The 22,009-nt window shown below is 46.7% G+C and overlaps 5 non-coding genes and 1 pseudogene across 5 annotated transcripts; all 6 read left to right on the forward strand.

Moving 5' to 3' along the window:
* Positions 1-103: 103 nt before the first annotated feature.
* On the forward strand, positions 104-201 carry LOC141182077 (U2 spliceosomal RNA; annotated as a pseudogene).
* Positions 202-5,745: 5,544 nt separating this feature from the next.
* On the forward strand, positions 5,746-5,938 carry LOC141181916 (U2 spliceosomal RNA). Its single transcript, XR_012257445.1, has one exon. It is a non-coding gene; the product is annotated as a U2 spliceosomal RNA (small nuclear RNA).
* A 1,109-nt stretch (positions 5,939-7,047) lies between these two features.
* Positions 7,048-7,238, forward strand: LOC141181191 (U2 spliceosomal RNA). The gene has a single exon (XR_012256791.1). It is a non-coding gene; the product is annotated as a U2 spliceosomal RNA (small nuclear RNA).
* Positions 7,239-8,350: 1,112 nt separating this feature from the next.
* LOC141181192 (U2 spliceosomal RNA) lies at positions 8,351-8,541 on the forward strand. Its single transcript, XR_012256792.1, has one exon. It is a non-coding gene; the product is annotated as a U2 spliceosomal RNA (small nuclear RNA).
* A 1,109-nt stretch (positions 8,542-9,650) lies between these two features.
* On the forward strand, positions 9,651-9,841 carry LOC141181831 (U2 spliceosomal RNA). The gene has a single exon (XR_012257371.1). It is a non-coding gene; the product is annotated as a U2 spliceosomal RNA (small nuclear RNA).
* Positions 9,842-16,231: 6,390 nt separating this feature from the next.
* LOC141181946 (U2 spliceosomal RNA) lies at positions 16,232-16,420 on the forward strand. The gene has a single exon (XR_012257464.1). It is a non-coding gene; the product is annotated as a U2 spliceosomal RNA (small nuclear RNA).
* The last annotated feature ends 5,589 nt before the right edge of the window (positions 16,421-22,009 follow it).

Consider the following 22,009-nt stretch of genomic DNA (forward strand, 5'->3'; position numbering starts at 1 on the left):
AGGTTGACAACATGTCTTCTTAACGGGAGTCCAGGAGCTCATCTCCACAAATGGACTTTTCAGGATCCTTAGGTGGCTCCGTAGTTCGAAACCAATTCTGGTTATCGCTTCTCGGCCTTTTGGCTAAGATCAAGTGTAGTATCTGTTCTTTTAAGAACACAAGAGCTACGATCTACACTTGACGAGAGCGATCGAACTCTGAAGGAGAAGAGCTTCGGAGCCCAGCTGACATCGGAGAAGGAAGGCGGATATCGGTGGGAGGAAGAAGCTCTAAAGAATCCAGAAGAAGACGAAGACTCGGAGAAGAATCGGGCTGTCCTGTGGAATCTTCGAGGAAGAAAATCATCGAGACAAAGACCTTTCGGGGAATTTGTCCAGAACACGACGGGAGAAGAATCTGCATAGCTCCACCCATTCCGGGAAGAGTTCCAGATCCAGCTCCAAGAAGTAACTGCAGGAGGAAAGCCATGGCAAGCGCTGCGAGGAAGGCCGAAAAGAAGAGCCTGGAGCAGGGGACAGCCAGGAGGGCCCAGCCAGGAGCCGATTCTGACCCCAAGGACTCTGCCTCCACGACTGGCCAGCAGAAGGGACCCCAGAAGCCCCGCCACGAAGCTCCAGCCCTGGAGCCATGGATGCGGCAGACGGTGGCCCTGAAGCTGAAGGAAGTGGATGGGAGGGTGCCGGACATGTCCTCGGACGTGTTCTGCCAGAAGATGCTGCTGGATCGAGGCTTCTCCAGGTCGGACACCCTCAGCATCCAGACCTTCTTGACGGGGATCTTCTTCGTCACCTTCGCCACTGTGAACACCTGCAGGAGGTTCTGGGAAATGGTAAGCGCAAAAGGACCGGATAATTCTTTCTCTGCCTTTACAGGTAGCTGCCCTATCCAGAGGGACGAAAGGAGGATCACGGTCTCCATGCGCAACCCGCACACCCCAGGCCAAGACATCTGTACCTTCCTGAGACGCTTCTGTTTGGTTGTGAAGGAACCCTCTCACATCCTGAATGGACTCGGCTTCTGGACAGGTAAGTGGTCGGTGACCGTTAGACTTCACAGGGACCTGGCGTACTCAGACGGACTTCAGCACCTGCCCCCGACATTCTCCCTGGGCAACTCCTACGGCCTCATCTATTACCCGGACATGCCGCGGAACTGCAGGAGATGCGGCAAGAACGGCCACGAGATGAAGGACTGCAAGGAGGATGCCTGCAGGATTTGTCGAGTGACGGGACACAGCTCGAAGGACTGCCCGAAGAAGACGTCCTGCAACCTGTGTGGGCTGGCGGCTCATCTGTACAAGGATTGCCCCAAGCGTGAGAGATCCTGGGCATCGGTGGTTGCGTTGACCCCAGCTCCGGAGGACAAGGCCCCGACGACCAGGCCTGTGAAGGTCAAGGACGCGACGACCAAGGCCCCAGCGGCCAAAGCCGAGACGACCAAGGCCAAAGCGGTCAAGGAGTCGGTGGCCAAAGCCCCAGCGACGGTCCCAGCAGCTCCGAAGCAGAAGAAAAAGTCAAAGGACGGTAAGAGTTCTGTCACCCCTCTCTCGATCCCTCCCCCTGCCACCCCCGTCCAATCCCCCCCCACCCCGGCCACCCCTGCTGAGGATTCCACTTCCTCTTCCTCCTTCCCCTACTCCTCAGCAGGTGTCCTTTCCCCTGCCCCGGCAGCCACTCTCCCTCCCCAGACCATGGTAGCGGTGGAATTAACCTTTCCTCCACCCGCCGCTATCTATTCCGAGGAGGATTTTCCCCTTCTTGTCTCCCCAGTTCCAACCCGGGGAAAGAGGAAGGTGGAGGACAGCCCTGCTACTGAATCCTCCAAAAAGAAGATTCTGGATTTCGTAGGCGAAAAGGAGGATACCCTCCCTGAGCCAGAAGAGATGGAGCACATGGTTGAGACCCTGGTGGCCGAGCCAGAAGAGGAGGAACTGGTGGTCGCCGAGATCGAGGCCGCGCTGCTTGACCAGATGGAGGAAGAGGGCCTGCTGGTGATCCCGTCACCAGCAGTCAACACCGACGAGGGACCACCCGACCGGAATGGTAACTAAGGTGTATTGCCTGCGCTAACTTTTTCTTTTTTCCCTACATGATGGCTAATATTAACTTATTTTCCATTAATGTCAGGAGTATCAAGGACAAGTTCAGACGTCAGACTATTTATGCCTTCCTTACTTCCCAGTTGTGTGATGTTTATATGTTGCAGGAATGTTCTCTTCCCTCCTCTAGGTCCTTCAAACATCTGGCCAGGGAGTGGTCCCACGGTCCATCCTACTGGTCCGGTGGGGGTGACTGCAAGTCTGCGGGGGTCGCAATTCTGATCAGGGGGGGCGCATTCACGCTTGAGTCCGTCCAGGAGCTCATCTGCGGCAGGGCTCTTGTTGTAGATGGCAACTGGGCGGGAGAACCTGTCAGGTTCATCAACGTGTATGCGTCCCCACTGAAGAATGAGCGTTTGGAGCTTTTCCAGACCCTGCGGCTTCAGCTTGCCACCACCAGGACCTTAGTGATGGCCGGGGATTTCAACTGCCCCATCGAGGAGGATGGTCGTAGTTCTGGCACATCTGCCAAGTTGGACATCACGTCCAAGCTGCTCATCGAGATGGTAACCGAGGCCTCTCTTCAGGACGTGGTGGGCTCCATGGGGAGAGGCTCCACGAACTATTCGTGGAGCCGACCCGATGGCTCACTCCGCTCCAGGATTGACTTTGTGTTCACCTCTCGGGCAGTCAGGCAGAGTAGGCACTCGATGGTCCCCTGCTTCTTCTCCGACCACAGAGCCATTCACTTACAAGGTGTCCTCGGCGACGGTTTTCCGTCCGGCCCCGGCTCCTGGAAGCTGAATTGTGCTCTGCTGGCTCAGGATGAAGTCGTGGAGGAGCTGAGAGCAGCCTACGCAATGTGGCAGTCCTACAAGGGTAGCTTCCAAACAGTCTCTGATTGGTGGGAATATGTTAAACTTAAGTTTCGCTGTTTCTTTCAGGCCAAGGGTCGACAACAGGCGTGTGAGAAGAGGAGGGACTTCAGAGGGCTGCAGCGCGAGCTGCGGTCGCTGCAGGACCTTCTTCACTGCGGCTGGGACGTGAGGGAGGAGCTGGAGGAGACCAAGAAGAGCCTGAAAAGGCACTTTGAGGAGGAGTCCAAGCGAATCGTCTTCCGTTCCAAAGTGGAGAATCTGGAGAAGGGTGAGAAATGTAACTCATTCTTTTTCAGGAAACTTCATGCCGGTCACACGCCCCTGAACGAGCTGCGAGACGAGAGCGGAAACATGCGACGTGGGAAGGAGGACGTGATGAGGGTCGTCAGCGACTTCTACAGCGAACTCTACTCCCACAAGACTACCGACCCCAATGCTGCTGATAAGTTCCTGTCAGGTATCACTAACCATCTTGATCCTGCAGGCACGGCAGCCTTGGACAAACCTCTGATGGTGGGCGAATTGCTCTCTGCCGCTAAATCCTTTAGGACCGGCAGGACCCCGGGCAGTGATGGTCTTCCAGCGGAGCTCTATGTAGCGCTGGGAGACCTCATCTGTCCGGACCTGTTGGACCTGTACGAGGAGATGGTGGTGGAGGGTAGAATGCCTCCATCTTTGAGGGAAGGAATGGTCACGATCCTGTACAAGCGGAAGGGAGAGAGGTGCGACCTGAGGAATTGGCGTCCCATCACTCTGCTCAACGTGGACTACAAGATCCTGGCCAAGACGATGGCGACACGACTTAAGACGGTCATCGGACGGATCATTCACCCGGACCAGACCTGCGGCATCCCTGGACGTCGCATCGCAGACAGCCTCGCTCTCGTGCGGGACACGGTCGAGTACATCAAGGTCCGCCGCGCACACGCGGCCCTGGTCTCCTTGGATCAGGAGAAGGCCTTCGACCGGGTTTCCCACGAGTTCATGGGCCGAGCTCTGCACCGGTTAGGTTTGGGTAACATGTTTTGTTCGTATGTCCGTCTGATGTATTTTGATATCCACAGCTCGGTGTTGGTGAACGGCTGGAAGACTGACCCCTTCCCTGTCCTCTCTGGGGTCAGACAAGGCTGCCCTCTATCACCTCTTCTTTTTGTTTGTGCTATAGAACTCTTCGCAGAGGCTATCCGGCAGAATGGAGAGATCAGAGGGATCACCGCACCGGGTCCGGGACGACACGAGGTCAAGTGCTCACTCTACATGGACGACGTCACCGTCTTCTGCGCTGATCGTGGTTCAGTCGACGCCCTCGTCCAGACGTGTGAGAGGTTCGGCCGGGCTTCAGGGGCCAAAGTCAACTGCAGGAAGTCGGAAGCCATGCTCTTCGGGGATTGGCAGCCGGCCTCCTCCGCCCCCTTCCCCTTCAACATTCAACCGGATTTCCTCAAGGTGCTGGGAGTCTGGTTCGGGAAGGAAGGAGCGGCCCTCAAGTCCTGGCAAGAACGCTTGGCCAAGGTGAAGCAACGGATCGGACTCTGGAGCCTCAGACACCTCACTTGTGAGGGTAAGGCACTCGTCCTGCGTAATGAAGTCCTGCCCGTCTTGCAGTACACGGCGCAGGCCTGGCCCCCACACGTCACTGTGTGCAGGGCCATTACCAGGACAGTGTTTCACTTTGTCTGGGGATCCAAGATGGACAGAGTCAGGCGGGCCGTCATGTACAAGGAGCCTCGCAAGGGTGGGAAGGGCGTTCCAGATATCCCCACCCTCCTGCGATCCTCTTTTGTGTGTGATTGTGTCCGCCGGACTTTGCAAGTCAAGAATGGCTCCGCGGGCAGGTCCATGTCTCGCTTCTTCCTGCTTCCTCTTTGGAGGCGACTCGGCTGGGACAAGTGGGACAGCTCCTTCCCCTACAAATGGACGACGCCATGGTTCTACGGAGACGTCGTTCGATTTGTGGGGGAACATCAACTGGAGGGACTCAAGCCCGACTTGTGGAAACCCAAAACTATCCACAAGCTCATCAGAGCCAAGGATGACGTGGAGAATATCACAGGACTTCACCAGGACACGCTGGAGACTGTGTGGACAAATGTGTCGTCTGACAGGCTGACCAACGGGCATAAGGACTTGTCGTGGATGGCGATTCAGGGCGGACTGCCCGTCCGGTCATTCATGCATGCCCGGAACCTGTGCAAGACCCGGTACTGCCCAAGGTGCCCCTTCGTGGAGGAAACATCTTTGCACACTTTTTGGGACTGCGGATTTGCACAGCGCCTGTTGACTGCCCTTGAGGACGACCTGAGGAACTTTGTCCCCAGGGCGAGCCTATCGCACCATTCTGTGCTTTACGGACTCTTCCCTGGGGTTCATACCGTCGGAGCCATCCAGGAGGCTTGGCGCCTTATGAACTGCTCCAAGGATGCCGTTTGGGTCGCCAGGAACCGGCTCATCTTGAGGAGGGAGAGGATGTCCATCCAGGACTGCCGCAGGCTGATCCACAGCCTGCTCAGAGACTATTCCATCGTGGACGGTCCGGAGGACGAGGATGAGGACTAAACCCCTCCTCCCCCTCTCCCCTTATGTGTCTTGTCTTTCAATAAAGCTTCGGGCCTGTGATTTTCCCCTCCCCATCCCCTTTTTCCCAATCCCCATCCCTTATCACGGTTCGTCGTACTGTATTGATTGACATGCTTTTTCTTTCAGATTGAGTGTTTTGTGTAGCATAGGGGTGTGATGTGTCTAGTTAGTGCGTCGTATCCTCATGCTATGTAAATATGATGTAGAATTCTGTGTGTACTGGGCTGCGGCACTGTACACCGTCTGTTAACTTATTTTTTGTGCTAATAAAAGATATATTCAATCAAAAAATCTGTTCTTATCAGTTTAATATCTGATACGTCCCCTATCTGGGGACCATATATTAAATGGATTTTTAGAACAGGGAGATGGAAAAAGAGCTTGCTCTGTCCACTCCACGCATTGACCTGGTATTGCAGTATCTCCAGGACCGGTGCACCCCTTCTTTAATGCAGTTTCTAAAATCAGAAAGAATTGAATTCAATGTTTTTTGTTCATTTTGCTTGTTTGTCGGATTTTGGGATGGACTCTTTGGCTTCGCTTTTCTTCTCCTCATTGGATTTTTCATGTTCAAAGTTGCAGAAGCCAGATGACAAGCTCATTTTGGTTCAACTTCAGCAACTGTGCATTGCATTGCCATGTAATGTAACGCAATGCTATCTATCTAGCTCTCCCTCTGTACTTCCTTTTGGATAAACAGACATATTAGGCAAGCATTTTGGAGCTTTCACCTAAATAACTACAGGTGGTGAGATAAGCTGCACAATATAATTGACCTTTCAGTATATTGTTGCACACACACCATCTATTTAGCAAATGCCCTTGTTATCAACAGCAGCCTTTTAAACTCACCTGAGCTAACAGGTATGTGCGCTGGTTACTCTGCTGCGCTTAAAATTTCTTTTTTGGTTTGCTACAATGCCTTTTCTGAAACGTTGTCTCCCTCTGCTGGAACACTGACTTCTTTCATTTAATGCCTGCAGACTATAAAAGAGAACCCAACCCAAAAAGTTGGGTTGATTAGTCTGTGGCATTCTGTTAAACTGTTGCTTATGGCGGTCTCTGTGAGCTTCTCAGTGACATTCAGCCAGCCAGGTATCCTGCCTGCAGTAGATGGAATGTGGCAATGGAACGCTGGCTGCGCGTGTCATAATAGGCTCTGAGCCTTTATATACCTGCGCACAGCAGCAGCCACCTTCAGTCTGCTGCTGGACAGCCAGCAGCAGCAGGAGAGGTAAGTAATCAGCAGCCCTCCTGCTAAGGGTAGACAGCTGCTCGTTCCACCCCACCCCCCGCCTTAATTGGTTCTCCTCCCTTCCAACGGTGTTGAGGCGGGTGGGAACAGCAGGGGGTGAGGGTGCTGTGTTTAAAGAGGTGGAGTTATGCAGATCTAAAACGCGTGGATTGCAGCAGCAGCAAGCCGAAAAGTGCAGGCATGTAAGGGATCTAGAGGTTGACAACATGTCTTCTTAACGGGAGTCCAGGAGCTCATCTCCACAAATGGACTTTTCAGGATCCTTAGGTGGCTCCGTAGTTCGAAACCAATTCTGGTTATCGCTTCTCGGCCTTTTGGCTAAGATCAAGTGTAGTATCTGTTCTTATCAGTTTAATATCTGATACGTCCCCTATCTGGGGACCATATATTAAATGGATTTTTAGAACAGGGAGATGGAAAAAGAGCTTGCTCTGTCCACTCCACGCATTGACCTGGTATTGCAGTATCTCCAGGACCGGTGCACCCCTTCTTTAATGCAGTTTCTAAAATCAGAAAGAATTGAATTCAATGTTTTTTGTTCATTTTGCTTGTTTGTCGGATTTTGGGATGGACTCTTTGGCTTCGCTTTTCTTCTCCTCATTGGATTTTTCATGTTCAAAGTTGCAGAAGCCAGATGACAAGCTCATTTTGGTTCAACTTCAGCAACTGTGCATTGCATTGCCATGTAATGTAACGCAATGCTATCTATCTAGCTCTCCCTCTGTACTTCCTTTTGGATAAACAGACATATTAGGCAAGCATTTTGGAGCTTTCACCTAAATAACTACGGGTGGTGAGATAAGCTGCACAATATAATTGACCTTTCAGTATATTGTTGCACACACACCATCTATTTAGCAAATGCCCTTGTTATCAACAGCAGCCTTTTAAACTCACCTGAGCTAACAGGTATGTGCGCTGGTTACTCTGCTGCGCTTAAAATTTCTTTTTTGGTTTGCTACAATGCCTTTTCTGAAACGTTGTCTCCCTCTGCTGGAACACTGACTTCTTTCATTTAATGCCTGCAGACTATAAAAGAGAACCCAACCCAAAAAGTTGGGTTGATTAGTCTGTGGCATTCTGTTAAACTGTTGCTTATGGCGGTCTCTGTGAGCTTCTCAGTGACATTCAGCCAGCCAGGTATCCTGCCTGCAGTAGATGGAATGTGGCAATGGAACGCTGGCTGCGCGTGTCATAATAGGCTCTGAGCCTTTATATACCTGCGCACAGCAGCAGCCACCTTCAGTCTGCTGCTGGACAGCCAGCAGCAGCAGCAGGAGAGGTAAGTAATCAGCAGCCCTCCTGCTAAGGGTAGACAGCTGCTCGTTCCACCCCACCCCCCGCCTTAATTGGTTCTCCTCCCTTCCAACGGTGTTGAGGCGGGTGGGAACAGCAGGGGGTGAGGGTGCTGTGTTTAAAGAGGTGGAGTTATGCAGATCTAAAACGCGTGGATTGCAGCAGCAGCAAGCCGAAAAGTGCAGGCATGTAAGGGATCTAGAGGTTGACAACATGTCTTCTTAACGGGAGTCCAGGAGCTCATCTCCACAAATGGACTTTTCAGGATCCTTAGGTGGCTCCGTAGTTCGAAACCAATTCTGGTTATCGCTTCTCGGCCTTTTGGCTAAGATCAAGTGTAGTATCTGTTCTTATCAGTTTAATATCTGATACGTCCCCTATCTGGGGACCATATATTAAATGGATTTTTAGAACAGGGAGATGGAAAAAGAGCTTGCTCTGTCCACTCCACGCATTGACCTGGTATTGCAGTATCTCCAGGACCGGTGCACCCCTTCTTTAATGCAGTTTCTAAAATCAGAAAGAATTGAATTCAATGTTTTTTGTTCATTTTGCTTGTTTGTCGGATTTTGGGATGGACTCTTTGGCTTCGCTTTTCTTCTCCTCATTGGATTTTTCATGTTCAAAGTTGCAGAAGCCAGATGACAAGCTCATTTTAGTTCAACTTCAGCAACTGTGCATTGCATTGCCATGTAATGTAACGCAATGCTATCTATCTAGCTCTCCCTCTGTACTTCCTTTTGGATAAACAGACATATTAGGCAAGCATTTTGGAGCTTTCACCTAAATAACTACAGGTGGTGAGATAAGCTGCACAATATAATTGACCTTTCAGTATATTGTTGCACACACACCATCTATTTAGCAAATGCCCTTGTTATCAACAGCAGCCTTTTAAACTCACCTGAGCTAACAGGTATGTGCGCTGGTTACTCTGCTGCGCTTAAAATTTCTTTTTTGGTTTGCTACAATGCCTTTTCTGAAACGTTGTCTCCCTCTGCTGGAACACTGACTTCTTTCATTTAATGCCTGCAGACTATAAAAGAGAACCCAACCCAAAAAGTTGGGTTGATTAGTCTGTGGCATTCTGTTAAACTGTTGCTTATGGCGGTCTCTGTGAGCTTCTCAGTGACATTCAGCCAGCCAGGTATCCTGCCTGCAGTAGATGGAATGTGGCAATGGAACGCTGGCTGCGCGTGTCATAATAGGCTCTGAGCCTTTATATACCTGCGCACAGCAGCAGCCACCTTCAGTCTGCTGCTGGACAGCCAGCAGCAGCAGGAGAGGTAAGTAATCATCAGCCCTCCTGCTAAGGGTAGACAGCTGCTCGTTCCACCCCACCCCCCGCCTTAATTGGTTCTCCTCCCTTCCAACGGTGTTGAGGCGGGTGGGAACAGCAGGGGGTGAGGGTGCTGTGTTTAAAGAGGTGGAGTTATGCAGATCTAAAACGCGTGGATTGCAGCAGCAGCAAGCCGAAAAGTGCAGGCATGTAAGGGATCTAGAGGTTGACAACATGTCTTCTTAACGGGAGTCCAGGAGCTCATCTCCACAAATGGACTTTTCAGGATCCTTAGGTGGCTCCGTAGTTCGAAACCAATTCTGGTTATCGCTTCTCGGCCTTTTGGCTAAAATCAAGTGTAGTATCTGTTCTTATCAGTTTAATATCTGATACGTCCCCTATCTGGGGACCATATATTAAATGGATTTTTAGAACAGGGAGATGGAAAAAGAGCTTGCTCTGTCCACTCCACGCATTGACCTGGTATTGCAGTATCTCCAGGACCGGTGCACCCCTTCTTTAATGCAGTTTCTAAAATCAGAAAGAATTGAATTCAATGTTTTTTGTTCATTTTGCTTGTTTGTCGGATTTTGGGATGGACTCTTTGGCTTCGCTTTTCTTCTCCTCATTGGATTTTTCATGTTCAAAGTTGCAGAAGCCAGATGACAAGCTCATTTTGGTTCAACTTCAGCAACTGTGCATTGCATTGCCATGTAATGTAACGCAATGCTATCTATCTAGCTCTCCCTCTGTACTTCCTTTTGGATAAACAGACATATTAGGCAAGCATTTTGGAGCTTTCACCTAAATAACTACAGGTGGTGAGATAAGCTGCACAATATAATTGACCTTTCAGTATATTGTTGCACACACACCATCTATTTAGCAAATGCCCTTGTTATCAACAGCAGCCTTTTAAACTCACCTGAGCTAACAGGTATGTGCGCTGGTTACTCTGCTGCGCTTAAAATTTCTTTTTTGGTTTGCTACAATGCCTTTTCTGAAACGTTGTCTCCCTCTGCTGGAACACTGACTTCTTTCATTTAATGCCTGCAGACTATAAAAGAGAACCCAACCCAAAAAGTTGGGTTGATTAGTCTGTGGCATTCTGTTAAACTGTTGCTTATGGCGGTCTCTGTGAGCTTCTCAGTGACATTCAGCCAGCCAGGTATCCTGCCTGCAGTAGATGGAATGTGGCAATGGAACGCTGGCTGCGCGTGTCATAATAGGCTCTGAGCCTTTATATACCTGCGCACAGCAGCAGCCACCTTCAGTCTGCTGCTGGACAGCCAGCAGCAGCAGGAGAGGTAAGTAATCAGCAGCCCTCCTGCTAAGGGTAGACAGCTGCTCGTTCCACCCCACCCCCCGCCTTAATTGGTTCTCCTCCCTTCCAACGGTGTTGAGGCGGGTGGGAACAGCAGGGGGTGAGGGTGCTGTGTTTAAAGAGGTGGAGTTATGCAGATCTAAAACGCGTGGATTGCAGCAGCAGCAAGCCGAAAAGTGCAGGCATGTAAGGGATCTAGAGGTTGACAACATGTCTTCTTAACGGGAGTCCAGGAGCTCATCTCCACAAATGGACTTTTCAGGATCCTTAGGTGGCTCCGTAGTTCGAAACCAATTCTGGTTATCGCTTCTCGGCCTTTTGGCTGAGACCAAGTGCTTCACAGCAGGAGGTTTCAGTTGAAGGGCACTCAGGTACCCCTCTCCTTGGCCTGGCAGGATCGTCCACTTCGGTGGGCTTCACCTGTCTGCTGCTATTAGGGAGAGGGATTAGTCCTAGGGTAACGGGCAGCGATCCCCCAACCTACAGGTGCTTTATCACAAAGCTCTGAAGGCGCAGATTGCAGGCGGTTGCAATTTGCATTTTGTTGCACCATACCATGGAGGTTGACCCCAACCTCGTGCCTCTATATGCGAGGCTCAAGAACACCATAAGGGTCCGCTTTACGGCTGGTGGTTCCGATATGCGGAATCTGGGATATGTAGTCCAGGACGTGCTTGAGAAACTGCTCCACGTCAGAACCAACGAAATCCTTTCTATCCAGGATTATCCTCGACGTGGAGACTATGATGTAACCTTTACTGGCGAAGGTATTTTCAAAGATGTTTTGTCCAGAGTTAAGTCGGTAGAAAATAGCCCTGGTCTAAAAGGGATTCAGATCATCGAGCACGTCCTGGATGAGGTAAAGATGGTGGTTGTGAAAATCTTCTCACCCTTCATAACGGCACCAGAGGTTATTTCCTTTTTGTCAGTTTATTTTAAAAGTGTGAAATTGATTGGGAAAGTGTTGAATGAGTTTAACATCTGGACCTCAAAATGGAAGTTTTTAGTAAAATGTGAAAGAGACCCTAAATTCCCTGGAGGTGTGAGACTCCCTCCAGCTCGATTTAAAATAGGGCAAACTAATGGGGATTTTTTTTTCTCAGGAATGCCATTTTTCTGTAGGTATTGTGGTCTCTATGGGCACTCTAAGGATAGTTGTGGTGCCACTTGTAGAAATTGTGCCAGTACTGAACATGACACAAAGGAGTGCCCAAATGAAAAAAAATGCTCTTTTTGTCGGACACCTGGTCATTTCTATTTTTCTTGCCCTCACAGGTTCAGAGAGGATGAACAAAAACAAAAGGAGAAGTCCAAGACATCCGGGAATGGACGGGCCAATCAGACCACCCCTCAGGAGGAGGAACAGCAACCTGGAGCCTCGGGAGGTGATAAGGGCGCTTCGACTAGTAACAATCCCTCCGAGTCAATGACAGGTAACTCACAGGAGCCCAGGAGCTGGCTGAAAGACCATAAGGAGGCTAAAAGGAAGGCTGAGAAAGATCATAAAGGGGCGGTCGGTAAGGCCAAAAAAGAGCGCCAAAAGGCTGACACCGAGCCCAAAATTCCCACTGGGTCTCAAGAGAGCGAGGGCGGTACGTGGCATTTGGTGAGGTCTCATAATAAGAAAAAGAATGGTTCCGTGGAGGTGGCTAATAGGGAGGAGATGGATACATCCCCTCACGGGGGTGTAGACTCTGGAATCCCGAGGTCCCGGGGCTCTGCTGGCCCAGGTGGGGCCCCGAACCTGGCTGCCTCCGGGGACTCTGAGGCTCCGCCATGTGCGCAGCCTGCCCCTGTGTTACGACCCTCTGCGGGTCAGCAGGGGAGTGCGGAGCCTCTCGGAGACCCACCTGACGAGGACCTAAATGGTCAGCCTATGGAGACCCAGTGTAACCTTTCTCTCAATATCCTTCCGAGCTACACCCCAGTAGCGTCGGGTCTTAATTTAAGTGAATGTTCCTTCTCCGATGATGAAGACTCTTTGATAACGGTGGATTCAGAAGAGGGCGTTGGTGAAAGTCCAAGTGGTCTGATCCGTCCATCGGATAGGTAAAGTCCAGTTTTTGTTTCTTCATAACCATTTGTTATGATGGCTGACATTAGTGGTGTTTCCCTCAATGTGAGAGGCATGGGATCCAAGACCAGAAGAGCTACTGTTTTACATTTTTTAACCTGTTTTACAGCTTCTGTTTTCTTTTTACAAGAATGTCATATCCCTCATAAGATTTCTTACAAAAAATATAAGGAAGAGTGGAAACATGGTCCATCGGTCTGGTCTGGATCAAATGCAACCGGATCAGCCGGGATAGCTATTCTTTTTAAGGGAAATGTGTCTATTGATTTTATCCAAGATATTTTACCGGGTCGTATTCTTTTAGTTAAGGCTTTTATTGATGGGACAAGATGGCAGTTTTTAAATTTTTATGGGTCACCTGATAAAAATGAAAGGGCTGATATGCTGGAAATTTTACCTTTATTTATTAACATTTCTGAACCTTTTATCCTGGCAGGTGATTTTAATTGTATTTTAAAAGGCGAAAGCCGACGCTCCGGTTCCGTGAGTAGAAATTATGACAAAACGTCTGGAATGTTAAGCAATATTATAAATGATTGTAAATTAACTGATGTGTATAAAGAATGTAACAAGGATAGCCCTATAGACGCTGGTTTCACCTGGAGCAATTCTACATGTAGCTCCAGGATAGATTTTGTTTTAGGTTCAGAAAAAATACTGCCAGTGAAATGTGAAGTTTTAACTAATATTCTCTCAGATCACAAGGTTTTATCTTTTAGAGTGAGGATTAATGGAAAGAAGAAATGTGGTAAGAAATCTTGGAAATTGAATGTGTCCCTTTTAAAAGATCCACAAATTTTATCGGATTTTATTGAGTTTTATGTAAAGTGTAGAAAAAGGAAAAACCCCAATATTTCTTTTAGCTCCTGGTGGGATAGAATGAAAATAAGCATTAAAGATTTCTTTATTAAGAAAAGCATACAAAAAGCTAAAGAAAAGTTTGAGATCTATAATTTTCTTAATATCAGGTTACAGACATTGTACAAATTCAAAGACAATGGTCTGGATGTAGGTAATGATATATTGAGTCTTAAAGGAGAAATTTCAAAGTGGTTGGAACAAAAAGGAAAAGAACTGATTTTTCGTTCAAAGGTAAAACACGTAGAAGAGGATGAGACTTGTTCCAGGTATTTTTTTAAGAAAAACAAACAGGCGAAAACAATAATTGATAACATAGATGGAGATAATAATATCAACGTTATATTGGATAAGGTAAATGTCTATTTTAACGATCTTTTTAATGTAAAAACTGTAGACCATGATTTAATACACACTTTCCTGGGGGAGATCAAGTCCACCCTAGATGCTGATGCCCAAAGTTTTTTATCCCAACCTCTAGTTGAGGAAGAGATTTTAGAAACCATGAAGAGTTTTAAAAATGGGAAAGTGCCCGGCCCTGATGGTATCCCCATAGAGTTTTATATAAGTTTTTATGATATTTTAAAAGATGATTTGTTTAATTTGTTTTCCGAAGTTTTTAATAATAAGGTTTTACTCAACTCATGGAAGAAAGGTGAGGTATCACTATTATACAAAAAAGGTGACAAAACGGATCTTAAAAACTGGAGGCCGATAACTCTTTTAAATAGTGATTACAAAATTATGGCTAAGATCTGTGCAAATCGGTTGAAAAAGGTGATACATAAAGTAATTCATGCAAATCAGGTATGCGGGGTACCTGGGCGTAGTATCTGGGACAATTTAAACCTGGTGAAAGATTGTATTGAAGATGTAAAAAACAGAAAGACAAAGATGTCAATCCTAGCGGTGGATTTTGAGAAAGCTTTTGACCGCGTGTCTCATTTTTATCTTTTTAAAGTTTTAGAAAAAATGGGCATTCCGGGTGGGTTTTTATTGTCTCTTAAAGCTTTTTATAATGATTGTACGAGTAAGATTTTAGTTAATGGTTTTAAAACAAAAGAGGTAGTTTTAAAATCAGGGGTGAAGCAGGGTTGCCCTTTGTCCCCCCTGCTTTTTATATGTGCTATAGAACCCCTTTTATGTACAATACGCCGGGATAAGCAAATATGTGGAGAACCCTTACCCGGAGGGAACGGTCTACAAGTTAAAGTTGTAAGCTATATGGATGATGTAGCAGTGTTTGGATGTGATGTACCTTCAATACAAAAAACGATAAACCAAATTCAGTCTTTTTGTACAGTTTCCGGTTTTAAAATTAATCTTACTAAATGTAATATTTTAAATGTCGGGGGGATGCGTTTACATGATGTACCAATTGCAGTTACAGATTCCATTACTATTTTAGGTGTTTCTTTTAATGAATCTAATAATGGTTTTAATAGCTGGGATGCGACAGCACAGAAAATTAATCAGAAAATCTGCATGTGGAATATGAGAAAGCTGTCAATGGAAGGTAAAGTTCTGATTGTAAAAATGGTGATATTACCTATCCTGTTATATCTTAGTTTGGTGTTCCCCCCTCCTACAAATTTGTTGAAACGAATTACAAAAGTATGTTTTACCTTTTTTTGGGGCTCAAAAATGGAGAAACTCAAAAGAGAAATTGTGACAAAGCCAAAGGTTAAAGGTGGGAAAGATTTCCCTGTTTTAGATAAGTTTCTTTTAATACATTTTTTCTGTTTCTGTTTTAAAACCCTTTTTAAAGATAATTACCTTTCCTATTTTATGCGTTTTAACACTGGTTTTCTCATGAGAAGGTTTGGTTGGTTTGAAACGGTTTTATCCTTTCCTTATGCTTTTAACCTACCTGCACATTATGAGATTTTAAAGAAAATTATTCTTGATTTTAATTTGAATAAGAAACAGACAGGGGATCTATGTAACAGCAAGACACTACTCAAACAAATTAGTACTGATGTGACGTTGTGTGATATTGAACGTTATGATGATGACAAAACTGTACACATATGGAAAATGATTAACGCCCCTTATCTTTTTAATGTACAGAAAGACATGTCTTGGAGCTGCGCACACCACTGTCTTCCTTGCCGGGCATTCCAGTACAGAAGAGGTTTTGTGAGGTCTGCCATCTGCCCAAGAGAAGGTTGTCAAGAAGAAGAGACAGTGAAGCATCTTATATGGACTTGTGCTTTTGCTAAAGAGTTCTGGAGAAGACTAATCCCCCTGCTGGAGAAAATGGTGGACCTCAAGGACTTTAATTTTGCATCAGTGTTATATGGTCTTCTGGAATGCCCAACAATGGACCAAAAAATAATGGCGTGGAAGACAGTGAATTGTGCCAAGATAGCGCTCTGGAATGCTAGAAATATTGCTGATTTTAAACATGAAATGTTACCAGTAGATGATGTTTTAGCCTTTTGTAAAAGTGAAATGTACATATACTATTTATTGGACAGGAAAAAGAATGTAACGTTGGCAGGCAAATGGCTTTTTAACCTATGGAATATTTGAAGTCTTGTAAAATTTGCTGTGATGGAATTTTTATTTTTCTTTGAAGTCCCGAAAGTGTAATGTGGATGTAATGGTTTTATTTCTGTAATTTGTTAAATTTTAAATAAACGGTTTTTATCCCCATGTGGGGTATAGCCAAATTAAAAAAAAAATCTGTTCTTATCAGTTTAATATCTGATACGTCCCCTATCTGGGGACCATATATTAAATGGATTTTTAGAACAGGGAGATGGAAAAAGAGCTTGCTCTGTCCACTCCACGCATTGACCTGGTATTGCAGTATCTCCAGGACCGGTGCACCCCTTCTTTAATGCAGTTTCTAAAATCAGAAAGAATTGAATTCAATGTTTTTTGTTCATTTTGCTTGTTTGTCGGATTTTGGGATGGACTCTTTGGCTTCGCTTTTCTTCTCCTCATTGGATTTTTCATGTTCAAAGTTGCAGAAGCCAGATGACAAGCTCATTTTGGTTCAACTTCAGCAACTGTGCATTGCATTGCCATGTAATGTAACGCAATGCTATCTATCTAGCTCTCCCTCTGTACTTCCTTTTGGATAAACAGACATATTAGGCAAGCATTTTGGAGCTTTCACCTAAATAACTACAGGTGGTGAGATAAGCTGCACAATATAATTGACCTTTCAGTATATTGTTGCACACACACCATCTATTTAGCAAATGCCCTTGTTATCAACAGCAGCCTTTTAAACTCACCTGAGCTAACAGGTATGTGCGCTGGTTACTCTGCTGCGCTTAAAATTTCTTTTTTGGTTTGCTACAATGCCTTTTCTGAAACGTTGTCTCCCTCTGCTGGAACACTGACTTCTTTCATTTAATGCCTGCAGACTATAAAAGAGAACCCAACCCAAAAAGTTGGGTTGATTAGTCTGTGGCATTCTGTTAAACTGTTGCTTATGGCGGTCTCTGTGAGCTTCTCAGTGACATTCAGCCAGCCAGGTATCCTGCCTGCAGTAGATGGAATGTGGCAATGAAACGCTGGCTGCGCGTGTCATAATAGGCTCTGAGCCTTTATATACCTGCGCACAGCAGCAGCCACCTTCAGTCTGCTGCTGGACAGCCAGCAGCAGCAGGAGAGGTAAGTAATCAGCAGCCCTCCTGCTAAGGGTAGACAGCTGCTCGTTCCACCCCACCCCCCGCCTTAATTGGTTCTCCTCCCTTCCAACGGTGTTGAGGCGGGTGGGAACAGCAGGGGGTGAGGGTGCTGTGTTTAAAGAGGTGGAGTTATGCAGATCTAAAATGCGTGGATTGCAGCAGCAGCAAGCCGAAAAGTGCAGGCATGTAAGGGATCTAGAGGTTGACAACATGTCTTCTTAACGGGAGTCCAGGAGCTCATCTCCACAAATGGACTTTTCAGGATCCTTAGGTGGCTCCGTAGTTCGAAACCAATTCTGGTTATCGCTTCTCAGCCTTTTGGCACGATCTATCAGGTTTACCTGTGTGGTCTTGCCTGTGAGGTGCTCTTGGTACCCTTTCTCTCGGCCTGGGGGGATCGTTCCTCTTCGGAGGGACTTAACCCCCCTGCTGCTATTGGGAGGAAGGATTAGTCCGGGAGCAACGGGAAGGGATCCCATGAAGGCTTGCGCCTTTCAGAGAGAAGAGTCGGTACGTTCCTGAGAGAAGGATGCCAGCAACGCTCACATATTCATCGGGTGATGCCCGGATGCGGAACACCGTGAGGATTGAAGTTGGAGCAGGATCGAGGACGGAGAAGAACTTGGACTACATCTGCCATAGGATTCTGCTTGGAGTTCTGGAGTTTCGGCGGGAAGACATATTCTGCTTCCAGGACAATGAGTACAAGGGGACTTACACCATCACCTTCAAGAGCCAGGGATGCTGTCACCAACTCGTACAAAAGGTAAATGAGAAAAACTACTTAGATGAATTGGATGGACTAACCTTTTGTCTCTTGTATGCCTATGACGAGATCCCTATCGTGGTGCATTTCCCGAACCCCTTTGTGGAAGCTGCAGACATCTCGACCTACCTTATCCGTTATTGTGATGATCTGAGATACCTGGGCACTGTGAAGAACGCGGTAGGCTTCTGGTGCGGCAAGAGGAGGTACATGGCCCGTCTAAAGAGGGACCCAAGCGGAGTGGGAGGAATGCTACACCCTCCCTCAACATTTGTGATCGGTAAGAGCAGAGGCTACTTATTTTACCCTGGAATGCCGGTATGTTGCAGGAACTGTGGACAAATGGGTCATACCCAAACGTCCTGCACGGGCAGGAAAGTAGACCGCTGCAATAATTGCAGCTGTTACGGACATTTAATGAAGGACTGTCCCGCTGGGAGGAAATGCAATCTTTGTGGTGAGGCGGGGCACATGTTCCGAGGATGCCCCAACAGGACCAGGACCAGGACCTACGCAGAAGCTGAATCTTCTGCAGCTGAGCCGATGCGCCCGCCGGTCTTCACTGGCGGGCCGGCGTCGGAGGGCGGTTCGAAGGGCGAGAAGGCTGGGATGGAGCAGGGAGCCGGAGGCCCCTCTGGGGCGGCCCCTGCATCGAAGTCCCTTAACGATGGGCGGACCTCGCATGGACCGGAGCGGAGGGGTCCTCCTTCTGGGAGGGTATCCTCCGTGTCGATGGTTCCCGATACCGATCCTGTTGGGCAGGAGGGTGGTGCCCCTGTGCGGTTGGCTACAGGGGACCACGCAGCGATGGCCTCAGGATCTTCCAGGGCGATTAGCCAGCCAGATGAGGGGGCTTTGCTTCTAGGTGGCGAACATCAGGGAATCTGTGTTGGTGATCTTATCCTGATGGACCAGTCTCTCCCCCTGGAGGAGGTGGAGGAAGAGGAGGACTGCACCAGTGACCTGGTGGAGTCTGCCCCGAAAAAGAGACGGAATGTCGAAGCCCCAGCGTCTCCTGGAATGTGGCTGGGAACCGTGACCTACGAGGGGGCAACCGCCAGCTCACAGAATATCGAGTCGTTTGGGTCCTCTAGCCCGGATGTTCTGGAGCAATTTGACATACAGGGCTTTGAGTCAGGTGTCCTCATGGAAGATCCACCACCCTGACCTATGAATGCCCACATTAAGACTTGTCTCACTGAATGTGAGGTCATTAAAGAGCCCAGTTCGTAGGGCTGCTCTATTTAAGTACTTAGAAACCACTGACTTTGACATATGTTTATTACAGGAATGCGGGATACAACATGCACTAAATTATAATGACATCAAGACAGATTGGAGACTGGGGCCCTCCATCTGGTCTGGCTCCAATGACAACAAGTCAGCGGGGGTGGGCTTCCTCTGTCGTGGGAGAAATATTACTATAAATACTGTCACAGAAATAGTACCAGGCAGAGTGGTTTTAGTGCATTTTAAATTTAATGGTTTTACCCTACGTGTAATGAATGTTTATGCTTCCCCTGATAAGCAAGAGAGAATTAATTTATTTGGGATATTGCCATTGTACTGTACTGGGTCATCTCCCCTGATCGTAGGGGGTGATTTTAATTGTCTTTGTGCTAGTGAACAACGAGCGGGGGGTGACCCTTTACGCAAATTGGATAAGTCATGTCATCTATTGAAAGATTTTATAACTGATTTTAAATTATGCGATGCGTGGAGGTCACTTCTGCCGACGGACCCTGGTTATACGTGGTCCGGAAGAGGGGTGTCTTCCAGGATCGATTTTATTTTCCTATCAGATGATTTTAACCCTGTAAAATGTGTTTTAACATCAAATATATTTTCTGACCATAAGGGCTTGGAGGTGCACCTAGAATACCGGGATGAACAGAGGGTCAACAGGGGCCTCTGGCGTCTAAGTACTTACCTGCTGGAGGACCCTCTGATTCGACAAGACTTTGGTAAAGCCTATCAAGCCTGGCGGCGACAAAAACCTTCTGATGCCCCTATGGTAACCTGGTGGGAAAATTTGAAAAAAAAAGTCAGAATGTTTTTTATAAAAGCAGGGAGACGTAAAGCTAGAGAGAAAAAAAGATGTTTTAGTGATCTTAACACCAAACTGCAAACACTTTTTAAATTCAAAGAGCTAGGGGTGGAGGTGGGAGATGATATTGCTAGCCTAAAAACTGAAATCCAGAACTGCATAGACACAAAGGGGAAAGAGATTATTTTTAACTCTAGAGTGCAGCACTTGGAGGAGGGGGAGAAGTGCTCTCGCTTCTTCTTCAAAAAAGTCATGGATAAAAGAGAAGTGATCACAAATCTAGAGGGTGAAACATCTATGCAGGGAATGTTGAATGCTACTTTTAACTTTTATAAGCATCTTTTTAGTAAAAAGTGTATAGATGAGTCCTTTTTATCTGATGCTCTTAATGATCTCGATTTTAAGTTAAATTTTACAGACCAGGAGTTTTTAGAACGCGATATTGTTTTAGAGGAATTATTTTATGTTTTTAAAAGTTTCTCTAAGGGTAAAGCACCTGGGTGTGACGGACTACCTGTAGAATTTTACCTTACTTTTTGGGACATTTTAAAAGAGGACCTTTTTATGCTTTTTAAAGAAGTTTTTATTTCTGAACAGTTGCCATTTTCGTGGAGGAGAGGAGTGGTGTCTTTGATATATAAAAAAGGTGACCGCAGTACTCTAGCGAATTGGAGACCCATAACTCTCCTAAATGTTGATTACAAGGTACTTGCTAAGGTGGTTGCTGACCGGCTCAGGAGTGTCATTGCCAAACTGATCCGGCCTGAGCAGGTATGTAGTGTACGAGGCAGAAGTATTTCAGAGGTTTTAAACGTATTAAGGGATGTAATTTGGTATTCCAGAGACCGGGGTCAAAATGTAGCTCTTTTAGCCCTAGATTTTGAAAACGCTTTCGATAGAGTCTCTCATAGATTTCTTTTTAGAGTTTTAAAAAGAATGGGTATCCCTAATATGCTTTTAAATTGTATTAAGATTTTATATAAAAATTGTTTTAGTCAAATTTCTCTTAATGGCTTTTTAACAGATGGAGTTCCCCTTGAGTCCGGAGTGAAGCAGGGATGCCCCTTGTCGCCCATCCTGTTCATCTGCGCCATGGAGCCCCTGCTGAGCGCAATAAGAAAAGACAAAGTGATTAGAGGGGTTCCTGGCGGAGGTGGCAGTGATGTGAGAGTCTTTGGCTACATGGATGACGTGACGGTTGTGTGCGTGGACCCTGCTTCCCTCCGGAGGGCGGTGTTGCGCATTGATTTTTTTTCCCAGGCATCCGGTTTTAAACTTAATTTAAATAAATCTGAATGTCTGACTTTGGGATCCTGGGACACCGCCCAACTCCCGCAGCTCACTATAAAACGAGACAATGTAAAAATTCTTGGAGTTGTTTTTAACGAGGAGAATGTGGGAACTCAAAGCTGGGAGAATGTCATAGAAAAAATGTCAAAGAAAATATCATTTTGGGGTTTGAGGTCCCTAACAATGGAGGGGAAAATTTTAATTATAAAATCAGTGTTGTTACCCCTCATACTGTATATAGCTATGGTGTACCCCCCCTCTGATGTTTTAATTAAAAAAATGACTAGGATGATCTTTATGTTTTTATGGAACTCCAAAATGGAAAAATTAAGGCGAGAAATAATGAGGAAGAATAAAATGAACGGCGGAAGGGATGTCCCCGACTTACATATTTATTTGTATTTAAATTATTTCTGCTTTTGTTTCAAACATTTTAATGGTAATAGTGCGCTAAGTTATTTTTTAAAATATACTTGTGGGATGATTTTTAAAAGATGGTTTAAGTTGTCGTTGAATTCCCCTGTTTTACTATGCCCCCCCAAACACCAAGCAATCTTAGAAAAGACTGTTCGATTTTATAGCCTTGGTGATTTTAATATGGACATTTTTAAAGACCGCAAGAAGCTTTTATCTTTTCTGAGGAGGAATGAAGATGTGACCCCCATAGTAAATTTCTCAG

Source organism: Phyllobates terribilis, unplaced genomic scaffold (assembly GCF_046119375.1).
Source record: "Phyllobates terribilis strain yellow unplaced genomic scaffold, ASM4611937v1 Scaffold_34__1_contigs__length_13252353, whole genome shotgun sequence".
NCBI classification, from domain to species: domain Eukaryota; kingdom Metazoa; phylum Chordata; class Amphibia; order Anura; family Dendrobatidae; genus Phyllobates; species Phyllobates terribilis.